General features: G+C 37.7%; 1 pseudogene; it reads right to left on the reverse strand.

Annotated features, from left to right (window-relative positions):
* Ifi203-ps (interferon activated gene 203, pseudogene) overlaps positions 1 to 4,322 on the reverse strand; it is a 28,304-nt pseudogene extending 23,982 nt beyond the window's left edge.

Below are 6,000 nucleotides of genomic sequence, written 5' to 3' on the forward strand. Positions count from 1 at the left end.
TGTGTGATAAAGAGAGTTAAAGACAAGGTGCACCACTGTACAAAATATATATAGAACTTCTGTATTAATAAACAAGTCTAGGAAAAATCTCCCCTTAAATATTAAGTGATTTAGGTCACTGGCAGTTGTGGTAGGGGAAAGGGTTGAATCAGAAATTGTAGTGTTTAAAGTATGGGTTATAAGTGCTAAAATACTTTTCTCATTATTTATTGGTGTTGAAGCACCTGAATGAACAATGGCTGACGTCTCATGGCCTATGCTATGCTAAGGCACTGACCCTTGTCTATTAGGCTTTGCCCCAAACACCTCTCTTTAGAATTCTGTCTCCCCTGGAGTTGGATTGTATTTGATGGATCCTTTCTGCTTATAGAACTATCAATTTCCCAACCATCTACATACTTTTCAGAGTCTAGCTGTAGAGTTCACTTGATGGAATTATGTCAACAGTTTCTTTCTTTCTTTCTTTCTTCTTCTTCTTTTTTTTTTTTTTTTTGGACAGGGTTTCTCTGTGTAGCCCTGGCTGTCCTGGAACTCACTCTGTAGACCAGGCTGGTCTTGAACTCAGAAATCTGCCTGCCTCTGCCTCCCAAGTGCTGGGATTAAAGGCATGCTTCACCACCACCCAGCTTCAATAGATTCTTGATTTTATCCTTTCAAGCTTTGCCTTAGTGAGTCTTACTTGTATATAGTCACTATTTTCTACCTACTATCTTTAAATCCTCTCAAAATTTTTAATAATTTCTTAATTTATTAAAAATATCCCTTCATCCTAAAATATATTGGAAGCCCTTCAATAATCTGTTTATGTTTATTTTTATTCCTGAGATCACATGTTTCAAAATATATAGCATTCCTTCTACTATCAATATTTATGATGTAGCTGATTTCTTTTTCATTGCTTGGAAAGCCATTCTCACATTTTTTTCTCTGGATACTTTCATAAACTTTGAAAATTTAAGAGTTAAATCAGGTGGAGAATGGAAGAGCAGGGGAGTGGAAGGAATGGAAGGAGGGGTAACTAACACTAATTACATTTCAAAAAATTCATACCAAAATCTACTACTGTAGAAGACTCCTTATATATTTATATACACATTAATGTATATATACATATATGCATATATGTGTATAGATGTAAACACACATATATGTATGTATACACACACACACACACAACAGAAGCCATGCTACAAACCCTGGGAATGGTGCAATGGTTTTGTTTTGTGACTAGAGCTTCTTATGGCAATACAATAGATAGATTCCGTCCCATTGACAAGGACCTTTGGATTTACTGGACCTACTGTGGACTCCTGCTCCAATCCTAGGGAGCTCCTATCCTTCAGTTCCTCCTGGCTTTGGCAGTATGGTAAGTTTTAATGCCACTTTGTTAGTCAGGGTTACAGCTGAATTTATGATGAGCCTGGAACTTTTTCTTAAAACAAAGAACTGTTTCTCCTGGCTCTCTCTGGCTGCCTCTATAGTCATCCTGAGCAAGCATCAGGAATCACTAAAGTTAATAATCCTGGCTTACTGAACTGTTCTACAAAAGATATAACTATATTCCAAGAACTTAGGAGACAGTTTCTTTAAAAAAATGACAGTACCAATTTATAGAACAAATAACGAAGTCGTAAAGGGCATAAAAGGTCAGACGTTCCCCCAATGCCAGAAAATCAACAAAGCAATCTAAATCTCCCATTTCCTTGGAGGTAAAAGTACGTGTAGAAACTGCCAGAGAGGATAGAAACTTTTTTCCAAGAGTAAAAAGTTAGGTATTAATCACTATCCTTCTGAGAATGTATCAAGAATAGGATCACAACTATTTCACACAAAAATGATATGTAAGCAATAGAAATTAAATTTCTACCTTTATCTATATAGGTTACATTATATATATAATATATATATATTATCCCCCAAAATCTTATAATGCTTTTAGTATCCTTCCATAACTTGATATCAACGCCACATCCTTGAGTCATAGAATACAGGAAAATCAGCTTATATTGACCCAGAAGCTACATTCTAACTATGCACACTTTGTTGTGCACACTATGTAGAGAAACACAATCAGCAATCTTACCCTTCTGGTCAGAAATACTTTATAAAGAGGGGGAAGAAAAATTCTAGTAGTCAGGGGTGGCAGATGACTACAGGGGCACAGTGTTTGCCAAACTCCGCTGGGAAGTAGCACATCTGAACTCAACACAGTTGTGACACATCAGGAGCCTTGTGCACCTTTATACCAGACAAAAATCACAGAATGAAGTGAGGAGGGGAGGGGGCATTGGACACTAAGTCACATAACCAGCTAAGGAAATTTTGACACTTGATAGCTGCTGAGAAAGGAAGAATCATTCTTATTAAAGGCATATGAGGCCCCTGGTTGGTTGAACAGAAAATGTCCTTGATGGGTTTCAAAAATAAAAGGAAATACCAAGTTGGGTGGGTAGGGGAGGCAGTATATCCCTGGAAGGGATTATGGAAGGGGGAAGAGGGTGAATATAAGCAAAATGCACTTATCAAAGAAAATACAGTTCTTCTATAATGAAAATTTCAAACTTGAGTAGGTGCACCTAAAAGGAAGTACATTACCAAGGTTGAGGGACAGACGGAAGAGAATATAAAGAACATCCTGGGTGAAACAACAGTAGCAGAAGCAAAACAAAACTCTGCTGATTGCCACTCTACCCTGGGAGCGCTAACCAGTCCAATGACAAGGTCTGCCAATTGTTATTTAAGAAATTTACCTATAGGTTGTTTATAAAAGATTCCCCAACAGTAGAGAAATCTAAAATTAAATTCACTAGAAACTAAAGAACATCCTATTTATCTACATTAGTGGAGCTTTAATAGTACCGAAGGCAAAACTATTATTAAATACCATAGAAAGATAAACCCTCCCATCTTAGAAGAAGGTAGTTTTAACTATGGATTTTTCAGTTAATAATAGTGCATGTTCTTCGTCATTATTTCACAGCTCTACTGAAACATGGAATATATCTTCACACAAGTACACGTATCCATGCACATACATATACATCACATACATTCAATATCTGTGAGAGCACACAAATCTGTAATTTTTTAAAAAAGATAAAAAGGAGAACCCACAGGTTTACAGTTAATATGACAGTGTAGTCATTACTGAGTTAGTAGGGTAAAAAGATCTGGAAAAATCTGGAAAGTTTGAGCAGGATAACTGATAAACTTAGCAACATAGGTCTAATCCAGGTACAAATCTCAAATTGACATTTAAATTACAAAGTTTGAGTACACACGGAGTCCTATGCCAGAGGATACAGAAAGCCTTTAAAATATCCTAAAAGTAGACAAAATAGACAACAGAAATGATTGTATTTAACTGACCTTCATAGTCCCTATATTTTATGACAACAAAATAAAAACAAAAATAAATAAAATTTAGCCTATCACAAAGAATAACTTTCATGATGACAAAAAGTTTCTCTCAGTGACTAAATACTATTCTTACTCCCTTTTTTGAAGGGGAGAGAAAGAAAGAGTTACATATGCATATTGAAACAGGAAGTATTTGAATAACTGTATTTGTGATTCTTAGGAACGTTGTACTGCACATGTCCACTAGTTCTCATGCTGTCTAATATTAAAATAAGACCAGATGATGAAGCTCCTTATTCAAATGCATGATTTCACTGAATATTATATCACAGTAATTTTTTATATCACTAAACTGTCTTTTACTCAGTCCAGCCACCAGATTCCCTTGCACCGCCCAGCCCAGGCTACTGAAGCCTTCTTGTTTTCCATTCATTGACACTTATACTTAGGAAGCTAATTTTATAACCTGCACTAATCAAAGCTCATGTTTTCTTACCTCAAGCTCGAAGCATGGAGAAAGAAAGATGCTGTCATCTTCCTGAATGAGGTATCAGAACCTGTTGCAGCAGGTTCACTGCCCTGCTGGCAGCTGAACGATCTGTGCTCACCCCACCAGCCACTGGGAAGAACCACACTGATCCCCTATGTTCTTGTGGGTTTCATGGAGCTATCTCTTCTATATATAAAAGGGGAGAGACTTACCTCCGTGGAAATTTCTCAACAATGTTCAGATTATAAATCTTCAAGTCAGGAAATGCAGTTTCTCTGTTTTGAGTAGAAAGAGAAATGACTCAAAAAAGTACACCAGAATGCATTGCAATCTTATTAAATGCTGAGAAAATGTAGTATTTACAAAATAACGGGGGGGGGGGAACAAGAGAACTGGTTAAAGTAAGTTCCTAGCTTGAGCAGGGCTGGATGTTTTACAGTGTGCTGTCTTCCTGGGAAACAAGATGAAACTGGGCTCCTCCCAGCACTGTTCATAGCTTTCCATTTCCCCAGCTCTTAAAATAGAGCACTTTATTTCCTGTTATTAATGTAATTTCCAGAAAGAAGCATACACACACACACACACACACACACTCACACACACACACACACACACACACAAACACACACACACAGGAGAGAGAGAAATTGCAACACTGCATGTTTTATGTCTAGTAGACTTACAAGTGGGTCACTAGGAATCACTCTCATCTGAAAGAAGATGAATCACAAGGAGATACAAGCGAGTCACTCAGCCACCTCACCCTTCTTTGTTTGTTCAGTATGAAAGTGGTCAGAGGGGAGCGCCTGAGAGTCTGTTGTTCCTTGGATTTGATGAAGCCTGCTACCTCAGCTGTAATACTTTTGTTTCATGCCTGCCAGCTTGTTTGACACAAAAGCAGCTTGACTGTAGGCACAGCCAGTATAGGGGAATGCCAGGGCCAGGAAGCCAGTGTGGGTTGGTTGGTGAGCAGATGGAGGGAGGAGGGGATAGGGAGTCTTCAGTGGGGAAACCAGGAAAGGGGATAACATCCGAAATGTAAATAAAGAAAACATCTAATAAAATGAAAAAAAAAAGAAGATAAAATCATTTTCAAAAAAAGTTTGACTGAAAGAAAGGTCAAGTTGACCATATTCTGAGGCTTAAATAGTCGTCGTCATCATCAAATTCCCAATCTGTAGCCTTCACTCATATAAACTGACCCTGGAAAATAACTCTTGTATCTGAGCTGAGCCCTGTTCAATCAGTCTTGGGGTGTGTGTTCAATAAACCAGCCTTGTTTAACTGAGATCAGTTTCTGAGTGCTTTGTGCTGTGATCTGCGGACCACAACAGTACTTGCTTGAACATTTCCTGAATAGGGAAATATCTGTGATGAATCACTTTTGGTTTAAGCAATTTCCAAAGCATCCATTCATTCATTAGTGGTTCCTAGGCCATATTTCCCCAGAGCATAGTGTTATAAGAAACATACAACTTCAACCTCAGCTTAAAAAAAAAGTAATTGGGCGTAACTGCCCTCTGTACTATGGCTTCACTGTCTTCTATAACTGTTTAAGAAAATGACCCCTGAGAGATTTTTAATGGGAAATGACAGCAGATTGTGGGCTATGTAGTGCCAGCAGATGAAGCCTTGGAAACTCAAGGAAAAAAGCTGAACATCTGGTAGCTTCAGAGCTTAAAGCAGTGTTTGACTGACTGTTTCTTCCTTTGTAGGATAGTGGATGGTGTCTGTACTATTGTTATAGTCAGACATGGGGAAATGCTTTATAGGAAGCTTTAAAGCCAATATAGAAACAGTGCGATTCCAGGGATACCATCATTCATCTGGCAGGGTCCACAGATTTACCTGGGTAGAAAATCATCGAGGTTTGCTTTCCAAGTGCTGGTGTTTGGCAGCTCTTGGAAACCCATGAAATTGGAAAGCGTCTTATCTTCTTTTAACTTCTTCAAGTTCTTTTATTGTTTTAAAGTTTTCATTGTGCAAATCTTTTCCTTCTTTGGTTACTTTCATTCCAAGATATTGTATGTTTTTAGGATTTTAAAAATAGGATTGTTTATTTATTTTTATTCTTTATTTTTATTAGGTATTTTCTTCATTTATATTTCCAATGCTATCCCAAAAGTCCCCCATACCCTCCCCCCCACCCA

The sequence above is a fragment of the Mus musculus genome, chromosome 1, assembly GCF_000001635.26.
Source record: "Mus musculus strain C57BL/6J chromosome 1, GRCm38.p6 C57BL/6J".
In the NCBI taxonomy this organism is placed as follows: domain Eukaryota; kingdom Metazoa; phylum Chordata; class Mammalia; order Rodentia; family Muridae; genus Mus; species Mus musculus.